The following is a 14,315-nucleotide window of genomic DNA, read 5'->3' on the forward strand; positions in this document are numbered from 1 at the left end:
TATTTACAATAAAACTGTAACACTGCTTGGCTTTAAATAACAATTCTAACCATTTTTTTCAGGTGGTTGTAAACTCTGCTCTGCCCCAAAGAGTCAGGGTTGCAACAGTGCCGGAACAAATGCCATTGCAGGCAAGTGATTTGCGTCAGCGTTGGTCAACTTGGAGTTTTACTAAAAACATCCTTATTTCAGAAATCATTTCTGCCTGCAATGAGCGTTACGGTCGTACTGCAGGCGAAGTTCCCAGTGAGGCACTGGGTCTGCTTAGGTAAAGCCCCTAAAGACTAAATAAGAAACATGCCAGTATCATTAGTGAATGTGCTACTCTTTTTAGCAGAAGAAGCTGTTGGGCTCACACAAAGCTGTGGTGGTGACAGAACAATGTATCTTTTGATTAAGCTGCCAGTCCAACTGGGTTTACCAGCACAAGACTTACCATATGCGTGAAGCCCCTTTGTGAGCTGATGAGCTCCTCCTGACTCTGAAGTTCCCTACTGTCAGATCTGGTCACAGAAATGGGTAGTGGGCAAACAAAGCTAAGGAAAAAAAATTACTTAATAAATCAACAGCTTAGCCATTAATGCATGCGCCTACCCCATAAGTTCTTCGTGTAGCCAACAACTCATACAAATGAGTTAAATATTCACCTAGTATTCATTTCACAGAATGGAATTATTCCTCATACACATTAACTGAGACAATTACTGAAACACCAAGATCAGATTAGCTACTGTGTCTTGAAAAGAACAAAAAGAAAAGAAATCATTGCTGCAGCAAATTGCAGAAGTGTTAAAAGGCTCAAAAGGTTGTTCAACTAGTAGACAATTTTAAGTAAAGCTAATAAAACATGGCCACTTCATTATTCATTCATGAGAAAAGGCTGAGTTCAGACACTGCATTTCAGCAGAGAAGCTGGTCTATAATATCCTGTCTTTTGTTCATCATTTCCGTGATCTCCGTACACATCTTGTTTACGTAGCAATTCTTTTAGCGCACTGAAGACCAACCCAGCAAAGTCAAAGAAGAAATCCCCGCCATTTTAATAAACTTCAAATCCGGTCCTGATCACCCTCTTCCCAGCTCTGGGATGGAGTGCTGCACAGTGCAGGAACCTCATGCTGACAGCACTCGGTGCTTTCCAGAGAATAACCTCTCTCTTGTTTCACTGAATCCTTATAAAAAGCCTGAGACCGCTCCTCCTGAATTCAATTGCAAGGTCCCCTTTGCCTTTAATTTTAGCAGGACTGTAGAATCCAGATCAAGAGCCACATCAGGAGATTTGTGATCCATTTTCTGGCGCTGGTTCTGACACGCGTCATGAATAGTGGTGTGCAAATTACTCCGGTCATTTGTTCTTCACTCAGACCGTCCATGGAAACGAGGATGGAATTAATTTCCCTGTTTGCAAAGTGCCTCAATACCGCTCACAACAGCAGTTGTGAGCCAAGGCTGCTGTGGTCTGAGGACATGCTGCCTCGGGCACTAAATGCTACGGTGAGCTGAGGTTTCCAAAGTCGGCTAGAGAATTTGGATACAAATTATGGGAATTTTAATAGGCATCCAGATCACCAAGGCAAGTTTAAAACATCATCTTTAAGCATCGCTAGCCATAATCACTGTGCCTTTTTGCTCCAGTCATTTTCTCATGCGTATCCAGTTATTCATTATTTCTTTGTATTCTTCCTGCCTCTTTCCTGTCGCTTTCCAGGCAGAGACCTTCTAGCCATAAAACTTCCAGGCCTGTAACCTACTGTCAAATGAGGCAAAACACCAAATAATTAAATAAATAAGCAGCATCAGGGTCCATTGAAGGAAGAGTTTGGTTAGGCAGAAGCTGTTTTATGGTTTTACTGATCTGATGCACCTTATTTTCATCTTCTCCTTTTCCTGTCAGTGTGTTCTTGCCATTTAAAATTTAATCTCTTGATTTGACATTTTCTCCTGTTCTCCATGCCACTTGCTATAATTACAGTTCTTCCAGTTTCCAATGCAGCTTTTAAAAACATTATTATTTGTATTTTTTTTAAATCCTTTTTTTCCCCCCAGACTGAAATTTATTTGTAATTTCTCAGAAAAAAATCTCCTAGTTAAAACACAACTGCCATGGATTATTGAAGGGGGAAGGGGAGGAAAACAGGATAGGGAGGGTTATCGCTTGTACAGGGCACAGTTAAGCTAATAAAGGAAAACAGCAAGTTTCAGCTCTAAGGGTTGGCCAGATCTCTTCAACACCAGACAGACGGGATCATGAACCTCTTGAGGTGGGCATAATCTTTGTGTTCCCCTGCTGGGCACTGTGCAAGCAGAGATTCTTGCTTGTGACCGTTACTTCTGTAGTCTGTCTCAAATAATAGCAGCAGTAACTTCATAATAAACAAATATGGACCATCAGATAGTGAAAAAATGGTATCACGGAGATATCAAGAATAGGCCAGCTATAGCACCATGGGGATGCACTGTGCGTAGCCAAGACTTTCCCCTTCCCCTTGGCACTGTGGCACCTCTGCGGAAACTGCTACATCCTATTTGTTATACCTTGAGCAAACAAACGCTGTCCTGCGGGAGCGGCCATATTTTAGCCCTTATTTGAATCATTTCTGTAGGTGTTTTTTTGAAAAAGTATGCAATGATCCAGTGAGGCTCTCAAAGAACAACCTCCCCACAGCGTGGGTGGTAATACAAAACACACTGCTTTCAGACCTAGCTGCCTCCAGTAATGGCAGATAAAGCACTTTTTACCTCACCTCTTTCACAGTAACACCGTGAAAGCCTACTGCCCTAAGTCATACTCAGGAGCCTGCATTCGTGCTGCTCCTCATTCCCCCATCCTTTCTCTATATAGTCTTTTACAGCACACCTTAGAAAATTATGACGGTGGGTTGATCAAGGACCAGCTTTCGAAGGTCCCTTTCACAGAGCTGCTGTAGAGCCACGTCCCAGCCCTGCAGCAGTCCTCCCAGCTTCGTTACAAACCGTTGGCCGGTACTACACACGCTGAATTTCTCTGGGAATGCCACACCAAACCAGAGTCTGGAAATCCTAGACACACTTCAAGTAGTAAATACCTTTTTTGAACATCTTCACTTAATGGGGCTTTATTATTTCAGCTGTAAAATCAGAACATGACTCGCTAGCCTGACAATGTTATCTTGTCAAGATCCCAATTTGTTGATGGTTGGAGGGTTTTTTTTTTCCTTGTTGTTTTCTGTTTGCTTTTGGTTTATCCTCAATTCTTTTTTCATTTCCCTTTGTATTGATTTTGCAGTTTTCCTTTCTGCTTTTCACATTTTACACACTTAGATTTCAGTGATTTCTCTTCTTTTCTTCCCACGTTGGTATTTAATATGTGCAGCATTTGTCTCCATGCTTAAACATATGGGGTCTCGATATCTTATCGGCTTCATTGAACTCCCACCAAGACTTTTCTTCTTTTGTTTTCGCTTGGGTTACACTGATGGTATTCTGGCAGCTGAGTGTGGGGACCTCTTTTCAACTAAATAGTTCAAAACAGAAAAACAGAGTACAGGGGTTCCTTTGATAACTCCTCTGGTCTTTAAGCAAGTTCGCAGGCTCAGAGGTTACAGCCATATTTATAGCATTGTTGAACAAACGTTAGGATTTTAGCAGAAAGCCTTGTTCCCTTATTTATTATTAAGATATTAACGTAAAGGGAAGTACAAATGGCAGGAGTGCGAAATATGATTGTCACTGGGCTTGGTATTTCCAATGGATGCCATATTCACGGGTACAGCTCAAAAAAGAGAGGGTGCAACTGTCTTCAGGCCTCGGGTTTAACACAGAGCAGCTGGGCAACACTGCTTACGCAGGCCTTTCCGCACAACAGGCTACGAGCTGCTCTCCAGATGCTTCGCAAGCAACCTCGGCTTCAGGGACAGCATTTCCATGACCATGGGACTCTCTGCCCACCCTTCTGCGCTCTGTCGTGCCCTTAGCCACCGGCATAAATTGTGGCTCAAAAGGGGAGGCATCACGGCTCTGCTGTATAGTGCCTCTCAATGGGCTAAACAGCATTTGTGGTTCTCCTCCAGTACAGCTTGGACACAGAGCCATAGCTGGAGGGGAAAAATGTACCTCCTCCTCCTCCTCCGCCCAGTATTGCATTTAAGAAGCTGTTATATGCTGCATGGTATGTAGTACCAACCATAAAAAAACTAGGTTATGGTAAAAGCAAATGTACATCTGTTTAACTTGAGTGCCATGAGTAGTCCCATTTGAATCTATGTTATTAATCAGAAGCAAAATTTTAAGCGTATGAATAGGCATGGGCAGGACCAGGACATTACAATTCAGCAGGCTGAATCCCCTCACTGCAGTGATCTCCATCAGAAGAATCACAGCGCACACATTTGCTGAGGACGAAAGATTGCGACTGGCCAATGTATTTCTTATATTGCCATGAATTCAGGAGCAGCACGAGTTCTTATCCAGTCTGTTTTCGATCCTGTTATAATTGTAATTTGTTGCTTTTGTTTAACAGCTTAATTTAGTCATTCTGATATTTTTAACTGAAAAAGAAGCATTGAGTCTCAATGAGTTCTTGGCTTTGTGGAGTAGGATATGATCTACTCTTACCCCAAATCTTTGTTGTCCAACAGTATTTCTAGAGTGTCAGCAGCTGAAGACAAGTGGCTGTTCAGTAATCTCAGCTTTTAAATAATAATAAAAAAAGACATTAGCCTTCAGGGTTTTGAAAAATAGTTTTAAAAGTCTATAGTATAATATATAGTATACGAATCACATCCTTTCACAATGAGCTGTTCAACATAGTTTTCACAAATCAGCCCTGTCATTTTGCTGGCTATTGCCTTGATTTTAGAAAGTTTTGACTTCAGTTTTGAGAGTATGAAATCTCTCTTTCTCGCTGTAATTACTGAGAATTCATTTTTCTTTAAAGACTGATTTTTAAGATTGATATGAAATTAATTTACCTAGGTTGAGTCTCAGAAAATTAGTTCTGTATTCATAGAGTAAGTTGCAAGTTTGGGGAGGATATGCTGTGTTCATTATACAAATGAAAGTTAATAGCTATTTTAAGCACTGCACGCATCCCAGTCTACACTGTGAAGCTGCAAAAGATGCTGAAGATCTGTATTACAAAGATGAAGAGGATTGGGTCAAACAGCATGAATTATTCTGTATTTTTTTTTCATTTTCGTTATTAAACCCTCATAGGCAGTGTCAGATGTTGCATTTTGCCAGGAAGCTCTTTCAGAAACACTTCAGACATTGCTTTCCGTGTAAAGAGCTATGGTTTTCCAGGACTGATTCTCCAACAGTGAGATGTAAATGAGGCTCTGTTTTTGGTAGCCTAGCTAGACTAAGGTTGTACAATAATAAAGCTGTGACAAGAGGAAATTTGTTGGCTGATTTATCATTTTTCCCCAGAGTAGGAAAGATTCTTCTACCCAATTTTATTTTGAAGAAAAGCCAAGAAACCTTGCTAGTAAGAATATAGTAGAACGCCCCATTTTGTCAGTATGTGGAAGACACTGGGATGACTGCTATTGCCTCAACAGCTCACCATACTCCTGTAGCATTTCAGTAGAAGAATTTTGTTCCTCTAAAGAGCTGGATGCTCCTGAGGAGCCAAGTTGACCTTTCCAGAGCTTAGGAGTGCTATAGCAATGGAGATAAATTAAAGACATTGCAGAGAAAATGACCAACCAAAATTTAGGGAAAGCCAAGACTGGACTTTTATTTATGTAATAAACGATGATGTAAAAATCAAGAGACAGTGGCAATATAAGAACCCCTAAAATCATTTCCAAGCACAGTAGTGTACATTTTAGACAATCAAAACTACAATCCCTGAGAGTACAAGATTAATTAAACTGTGACAGAAGACAGTATTTTCAAAATCGAGTGAGATGATATACTTAGAAGAATCATGAGTAGTAAAGTGACATAAAATTCAGGAATACCTGCTCTTTTAGATTTATAGATCTGCAACCTCAAGCTCTCCACTTGCTTTACTTAACCGGCCATACAGTCTGCCTGTAGACAAAAAAAGAAAAGGAATAAGGCAAAAAAGCAAGTGTTCCATAAAGGATACCCAAGTTGGACAGGGTTGCGTTTTCTCCTCTTCTCCCCTTTCTCCACTCTAATCTCCCCTTCCCTCCCCCTCATGCTCTGCTTCTCACTAGTCGTTGTTGAAGGCCTGTCTGGTTTTTTTTTTATTATTACTGTTTTATTAGAACTTCAGTTCCTGCTGTGTCTGAAACATTCTGCGATAGCTGGAGAATAAGTCAAATGTGACACTACATAAAATAAGAGACTTGAGTAACTGCGATAGAAAGAGATTTACAACCTGAGTGTGTAAAGCTTTGTGTTGTTGTTTTTTGTTAACACTTAATTTCACTTCTGTGGCTGGACTCACATTTTCCCTTATTAAACTTTCACCCAGCTTCTCCCTTCAGATACACTGGGAGAGCTGAATAAGTGCATTTCCTGAGATACCCTGTTGAAGGATTAAAATGTGAGTGGTTTGGCTGAATTACTGGGGCCCAGGGGAAAAGTGTGGGGACAGAAACCCCAGACGATGAGACAAGGTCAGACGCTGGGAGCTGTAATCACCCAGGTGAAGCATTGACCTGCTGGAAAGTAACTGCAGAGACAACATTAAGTAAGGGCAAATTGTCCCCACGTCCCACCTGGAAGGTTTCACTCATTGAGTTTACTCATAGCTCTTAGTGAGGATGCTGTAACACTTCTAGTACAAGCAGAACTGATCTGTACCCCATATTTTTAAGGTTTTAAAAAAAAAAAAAAAAAAAGCGGTTCCCTCACCCATCTTCTCTTCCCATCACCCTTTAAAGAGCTGTCAAACAGCAGGTTTATTTTTGCTGAATCCGAATTTAGGGTGTTAGGGAACGAACCAACCAGGGATGCATTTAAGAGAAAGACTCCTTCGCATTTTTGGCACAATGCGTGAGCAAACAAATCTCTCTCTGAACACTTATATCCACCACCATCTTTCCTTGCTCCTGCATTTCTCTGAGCTGAGAGTCACTTGAGCAAGTTCTGTTCTGGCAATAAGGAAAATAAAACAATATTCATATTCTATGTCATGTTAATAAAACACCCAGCTGTCAGAATCTAGCAGAGACTCCCCTTGCAGTTAAAGAGTAGGTACCTCCACCAGACTGCCATATCGCAGCCCCATCCTGTCTGGTTCTTCACGCTCCCCTGCCTGGGTTCACTCCCTCTCTCTCTTTCTCATCAGACACAAGCTTTCTGGGGCAGCAAACGCTCTTTATGTTTTACATTTGCACAGTAGCAAGTACAATGCAATTCCTGCCCTTAGGGATTAGCACAAAACAAGTCTTAAAAGGAGTATTACATTTTTGCCTCTACATATGGCTTTGTGTAGAATGTGGCTCTGAACTTGGCTTGGCCACGACCATCTTCTCTGTGTACAGACAAGCCAGAGAGAAGCAAGTCCATGGGAGCTTTAGGAGCTGGGTAAGAAGTGCTGCAGGGTGGTTGCATGGAGTGCTGGAAGGCCCCTTGACCTGGCATGAATTGAGGAGGAATTTTGGCACCGAGGGGAGATTGGATGACTGGGTGCTTGCAAAGTTGGTCACTACTGAGCAGCGTAAGCATCTTGCTGGGTCCGGCCAGCCACAGTAAGCACAGCTCCCGGGAAAAGCTGAGTGGAGACAGTCAGCAAACACCGCTGCCATGCTTGCCCCCAGGCAGGAGACAGCAAGAAGGCTGTCAGAGGCCACCACTTGGGTGATTCTGACAGCTGACAAATATCCTGGTGGAGAGTGACCCATTCATCAAAGGCAAAATTAATTATGGATGAGATTTGAAGGAACCGTTCAGGAGTGCTGTGTTTGGTTGTTAGGTAGCGGTGGTCCGGGCTCTCAAGGTCACCACTAAAGGGGATGTTTAATGCCCAGCTGACACTCCCCTTTGATTTCAAGCTCCTTTAAAAATTCATTTGCACACTTCCTAGCTAGCTCGGATACACCCTGGATTAGTAACACACACCACTGCTCCTCTCAGCTCCCGCTCCTTTCGCTGCCTTTGAGTGTTCCAACTTCTCCTTTTGCTCTTGCTTATCTCAGATTTCGTATCTGTCTTCAGTGTTTTCTCTCTGTGCTGCTCTCATTTCCCTTCTCTGTCCCTTCATGTAGTCCTTATCCTTCTCTGTGCTTCGTTTAATCCTGGCTGCCCAATTATGCAAATTGCACATTTACATTTTGACAGGGCTCCTCCACCCCTTTTCACGTCGTTATTTGTAATACAAATCATTTCCCCTTGCTTCCCCCGGTTCCTAGCTGCCTCTCAGCTTCCTCACTAGGATGTCGTGTTGAAAACACGAGGCTCAGCCGTGATCCTTCCTCCAGCCTTGTGCCGGCAGCGCAGTGCAGGCAGCCCTAACCCCAGGGCCGTGCTGCACAGGACAGCTCGGAGAAGCACATTGACCTCCTCACACTGTGTTGGCTGAGAGTAGAAACAGGTCTTCTCACCTGACCGCCCACCTCCCTGCCATCAGGTACAGAAGGGCTGTAGTTGCAAGAAGCTGAACTGGGAATATTAGCGCGGGTGAAGTAACCTCCCTCTCTCTTCCACTTTGTGTCAATTGATGCAGGTTTCTAGTAATTTTTTTCAGAATGTTGTGGTTTTACATCTATTCCCCCAAAGATTAGCTGTACTTGTCTACTGTACATCTAGGGAAAAAAAAAAAATCACCCACAGTACCCTTAAAAATAAAGTTTGGGTAGAGAAATTAAAAGCTATTTCTTCCATAACTTAGTAAAACTCACAAGAGTTTAGTTAAGAGGTGCAATAGCATCTTGCACCTTAAGTTGCCTTTACTACTACTGTGCTCCGCACCAGATATTACATTGCCCTCATCTCTATAGCTTTTAAGGTTTTTCCAGTAGAGTAGCATCAGTTTCTGCTTCCACTCACCCTCTTCCTTGGAGGAGATTTGTTTCTGCAGACTAGTGTTTTATTTGGGTAAGGCCTTATTTATCTTAATTCTAAGTACATCCTGCTCTGCGTTTACATTGGAAAAGACAAGGTCAGGGAAGTATACATCTTATTTAGACTGGAAAGTGCTGAAGTCTGAGGGCTCCGTATGAGAAGTCTCCCAGTGGTAGGCATTATTCTTACTGCTCTCTCATGATGACCTTCATTAGCTCCCACATGAGTTCATTACCTCATCTCCCAAGAAAGCTTCCTATCTGTGACACGTTATGCAGTGGTAAAATTACATTTAGAAGTACAAAAGCCATCTTAGCTTCGGTGGACGGGGGCCAGACTTACACAAAGCACCATTGCCATCTCCGATCTTAACCTACCTTCATGACACTGCCAATACAGAGGGATTATTTGCACGTTACCTACGGATGCAGCAACATAGCCCCAAGAGGTGACCATCCCCAAAGGTAAGAGAGGCAAAGGCTGGGAGTCAAGCAGCATCAGCCACGGTTTACAGAGAGGCAGAAACAACTAGCCCAAGCTTAGTGAGAAGCCTGCAGGAGAGCTGGCAGCCGAGCCGGGGCACGCTGAACCACACGCCATGAAGTTTGCTGCGTGATTTACGTACGTATGAATTTTTATAACAGGAATGTATTTTTCCTCTTCTTTCTCTGTCAAGCTTGAGTGAGTGCACGGTTACAAGACAAAATTGCCTTTGCTTTCCAACAGTGCTGTCCCCGCCTGTTTTCCATTGCTGCTCTCACACCCATTCTTCTTTGTCATTTCCAGCCCTGTTACTACCCCCCATCTTTGCTCCTCTCCTTTTCTTGGCCAGGACAACATGGAAAATTCACATTGCTGAGGGCAAAGTTGGTATGTCAGAGCACTGTCTTCTCTCCCTATTTTTCTACAACACACATTTACCTTTGAACTTTTGTTTTAATCTCCCTTTTATCCATCTCCAGATAAAGCCCCGTTGGTTTTCTATCCAGTCCAGCCCCTCATTTACATTCCCGGTGCATGCCTTTCTATACTTAGATTCAACTTCCTTCCCTGTCTTATCACCCCTCTTATCTGCTACCTTCAGCTTAGCGTCTTTTCTCTTCCCCTTTTCCTCCCCCTCTCCTTTTTCTGTCCATTTTTAAGTGAACTCTTCACGCACCACTAAGCCCACTCCATCACGGCACTGCCGTCATTTCCAGTCCTGAGTGCCGGCTGGCCTAGGCATGCCTCCCCTCGCTGATGGAGCAGCGGTGTGCATCCCCCGCGTGCACCGCTGGATAAATGGCCAGCATTAGAAATGTTCTGCGAGATGGAAGCCTGTGGCAGTGCTAATGTGCCACCACTAGTGCATCTCGCCGCAGTCGTCACATCAGTCCTGGGGGAAATTACAGCAAGATGATCTACGGCACTAGGCCTCCTGTTTTAATCCTGGCTCTTTTGCATCCTGCCAGAGAGAAGTACAGTCACACTAGCAGCTGGAAATGACTGGCCTTTTATCACAGTGTTGCTGTATCATTGCTTATTTCACCGCGTGTATGCTCCCATCGTGTGCCGACTGTTCGTCGCTAAGAGAAGATGCAGGGGAGCTGGACCAGGAGAGAGGAGGGCTGGAGGAGGAGATGATTAACGCTAATGGCCGGGACTGGCGAGATGAGGCTGATAATGGCTGCTTGTTGCTTTTTTGCTAGCAGAGCAGAGCAATAGCCATATGAGAAAGGGAAAGGTCAGATACTGAGGGAAATAGAAGATACTTAAAGCTAAATGCCAGAACATCAGTTTAGCGAACTAAGGAAATATTTCCCTCTTTGTGCGTTCTGGGCCTCCTGAACAGCACGGCAGGGCTGGGAGGTGCCGCCGCTGCCCCCGCTCTGCTCCGCAGCCACAAAGGGGCTGCTGCAATGGGCAGGATTTTTCTAAACAGTTCTTTGGCATCAGTCAGCACTCAGTCGCATTTAAATACGATTGATGTAGTCATGGATCACTTGCTTATTGAGACGTAGGGGTGAAAACCTGCCTGTACGGAAATGGTCACTGTCATTATCTTTTGTGCGGCTGTAACCGTTTTGGCTGGAGCACCGGGGCCTTCAGAGTTAAAAGCTCAGCTGCAGCTTCGCACCTCGGGCTGCAGGGACTTGTATTCCCAGCGCAGCAGTCACGGGTCAGGCTCTGTAGTATATACATCCCAGGAGGCTGTATGTGCGTAGAGCCTGAGAAATCCTGGACGCTGCTTTGAACTTAAATTATTAATACCCACCTCAAGGCTTCCTCGAGAAGACGAGCTGAAAACCACAGTCTGTGTTTCACTCGGAGGGTACTCCACCTTTGTGTCTGTGTCAAAACAGGGGACTTTCAGAAATGCCTTTGTTGCCAGGGGCTTGAATTATGTACAGGGAACTTGGCACTCTGCTGCATCGCAGTAAACAACAGTACATTTCTATGGATTTATTAATCGCTTTTGTATGCATTTATTTTTCTGTAGTGGTTTAAGCAAATAAAATGAAGTAACCAGAGGATTTTTACTGAGTTAATTAAAGAGGAGAGCAGTTCCAGGCAAGCATGACGTTAAAGACTTGCCAAATACCTCTGTTCTGAAAATACTACCAGCCACTTTAAAGTCTGCTCCAATTCTCAGGCTCTAATGGAAAGTCCTTTCCAGACAAACTGGTTAAAGTTCCAAAACAAGTCGTCTGTCTGCGAGTTTGGAAAGGGGAATGGGCAGGAGGAAAAGGGTTTTTTATGGGGAAATAGGAAAAAGAGAGTATCTGAGATACTAGCTTAAAAGTTCTGCGAGTGTCCCCCTCCCAAAGCATTTTAACTATCTTGGTTCTGTCTGAGGCTCCCAATTCAGGGGTAATGTGGTAAACCAGAGTCTCAGCAACTTCAAAACTGAGTCTGAATTTGGTCCTAGATGTCTAAAATCTGTTTGATTTAATACTCTCATGCTTTTTTCCCACGCTTTAAACCTCTGTCCTGCTGTGCTGGCTTTGACAGGAAGCCCAAAGCAGTCATCAGTTTCTATAATCAAGAAATTTGCCACAAACAGCTCTTTATTAAAATCAATGAGAGATCTGACCTGTTAATTTCTGAAGTAGCCTCCTGTATGCAGAGAGGCTCTGCAATATTGTCTGGCTCTCAGATGTGAGAAATGACACTTTGTATTGCTCATGGGGTGCTAAAAATGTATAGATGTGAAATAGATTGGGAGACCTGCCAATACAAAGTTAATGGAAGTTCTCATAATTTCCCCAAGTGACATTACTGACCTGGGCTTGAAGTGAAGCCAGGTCTGGTTTCACATCATCTAACATTTCACTAAATGTTAAACGATTGAGATAGAATTTTTATTAGGTATGCCAGTATTTCATAATTTACCACAACCTCTAGATACACGTTTTCCTTTTACAGTCCAGGAGATGTTTATTATGGTCTTTTGAGATGTATTAAAAGGGTGTTAGTACAAATAAAGCTCCCTTCCTTATTCTCCAGGCAAGCTGCAAAAGCAATTTAATATCAGCCCACTGGATACCTGGTGTGCTGCTTTAACACATAAGGATCCAACAAGTACACTCCAATGCTCTCAAGGGCAGATGTTTGATGACTTAGAGCTGCTGCAGTGGGAGAAGGTAACACAATGATGCCGAGGGGAGAAAGACCTTCGCAAAGGCAGCCCACCAACAGAGTGTTATTTTTCAAAATGTACCCACTCAACCCAATGGCACCCACAGCAGGGAAACATAAGGTAAATTAGTGACCTTTCAGGCCCAGATGTTAAGAGAGTAGAATAGCTGAGAAATCCAAGGGCTAAGGTCAAGATAAAGAGTGCTGCATAAATGCAACAGCTGTAAGACACTGAAAAGGCATCAGAGACCGTGAGCACCAGGAATATATAAATCACTCGGAGCAATCTGCTGCAGCAAGGCGTGCTGGTCTAGACAGTCTCTTTAAACTATTGCCAACACTTTCCAAAAGTACATGGTTAAAATTAGGCTTCCCAAGTCCGTATTTAGAAATTGAACGGCACCAAAAGTACTGAGCACCCATCAAAACATACGGGCTCACAAACCTTCTGGAAATCAGGTCACATGTTTGAGGCAGAGATTTCTGTGCCGGGTTGCCCCTGAACTGTGAAGGGTCTTGGTCAGACAGCACCACCCCCACCCCCCCTTCAGATCCAGCCTAAAGAAACATTTAAGAATCAGCTATGAAGAGCTTTGACCTATATAGAAAACCCAGAAGCCTGAGCAGCAGAACTAATGAAATACGATTTCCAACATTTCTTTTCCACCTGGATTTCCCGATACCTATAAGGAGTGACTTATAACAGGGTCTGTTTCCTTTATACTCCCTTCATTTTCATAAAACTTGCATAACTTTAGTGTCTTCATCATGGGTGGTTAGAGTTAGCCCATGTTTTCAAACATCTACTTGGTTATTTGGAAGCATGCTCAAGGATTTTGGATTCTGTCACTTATAGTAAAGGTTATATAAACCACATAGTGATACAAACTGAAGGGCTTTGTGTTGTTTATGTGTCTGCAGCTTCTCTAATTTATTACAGGATTTTTACTACATATAACCCTTTCCAAGGCTGTACGTATGCTTACAGAGACTCGTTTGAATCTTGTTCTGTCAATCTTTTTGTTGTTTAAGCAGTCTCTCAACTTACAGGAAGCTGATTTGTACTAATATATGTACTAGATTCTCCAATTTGCTTTACTGACAAATTTTCATGAAACATTCTAAAAGCTGGGGCAGGGTGGAGGATAAATCACCTTTAATTGGTAGCATATGGCCAAAAAAAACCCCAACAAAAACCAGTTAGCCACAACATCAAGATTTTTTTTGTCTTATGAATTTTCTTTGCAAGTTTCCTTGTTTGCTAACACACCAGAATCAATTCACAAAGGATATAACTCTTCATATCAGATAGGACATAAACAAACATTATTCCACTGGATTAAGACACAAGTATCCATAAACAATGCTGAATATTCCCTTTGGCAGAGGCAATTTCTGTGACCCCAGCACCTACCTGTGCTCTCTGCAGGCAGAGGATGCATCAGAAGGGTGCCAAGTTCAGAGGAGCAGCAGAAACAACAGAGATTAATTTGGGCACTAGAGGGACTGAGCTTTATTACGGAAGACACCAGGCTCCATGCATAAAGCTGACCAGCAGAAAAATCCCAGGAACCATTGGGTTTCTTCCTCCACCAGATCTGAGTCTAGTCAGGTAATTAGAGTTCTAATTTATTTATTGCTCGTTAGGTTTTTTTAAGGCTCTGATCTTGTAAACACTCATGTGTTTGTGTTTATTGCTATGGTTTCAATTGTTGGACAAAACTGTTGCACAAAGTTCA

The 14,315-nt window shown here is 43.0% G+C and overlaps 1 long non-coding RNA gene across 1 annotated transcript; it reads right to left on the bottom strand.

Moving 5' to 3' along the window:
* Positions 1-454: 454 nt before the first annotated feature.
* LOC127024559 (uncharacterized) lies at positions 455-14,084 on the bottom strand. Its single transcript, XR_007767568.1, has 3 exons — positions 13,991-14,084; positions 5,943-6,015; positions 455-536 (listed from the first exon to the last, which is right to left on the bottom strand). It is a non-coding gene; the product is annotated as an uncharacterized LOC127024559 (long non-coding RNA).
* Positions 14,085-14,315: the final 231 nt, after the last annotated feature.

This window comes from Gymnogyps californianus, chromosome 20 (assembly GCF_018139145.2).
Source record: "Gymnogyps californianus isolate 813 chromosome 20, ASM1813914v2, whole genome shotgun sequence".
NCBI classification, from domain to species: Eukaryota; Metazoa; Chordata; class Aves; order Accipitriformes; family Cathartidae; genus Gymnogyps; species Gymnogyps californianus.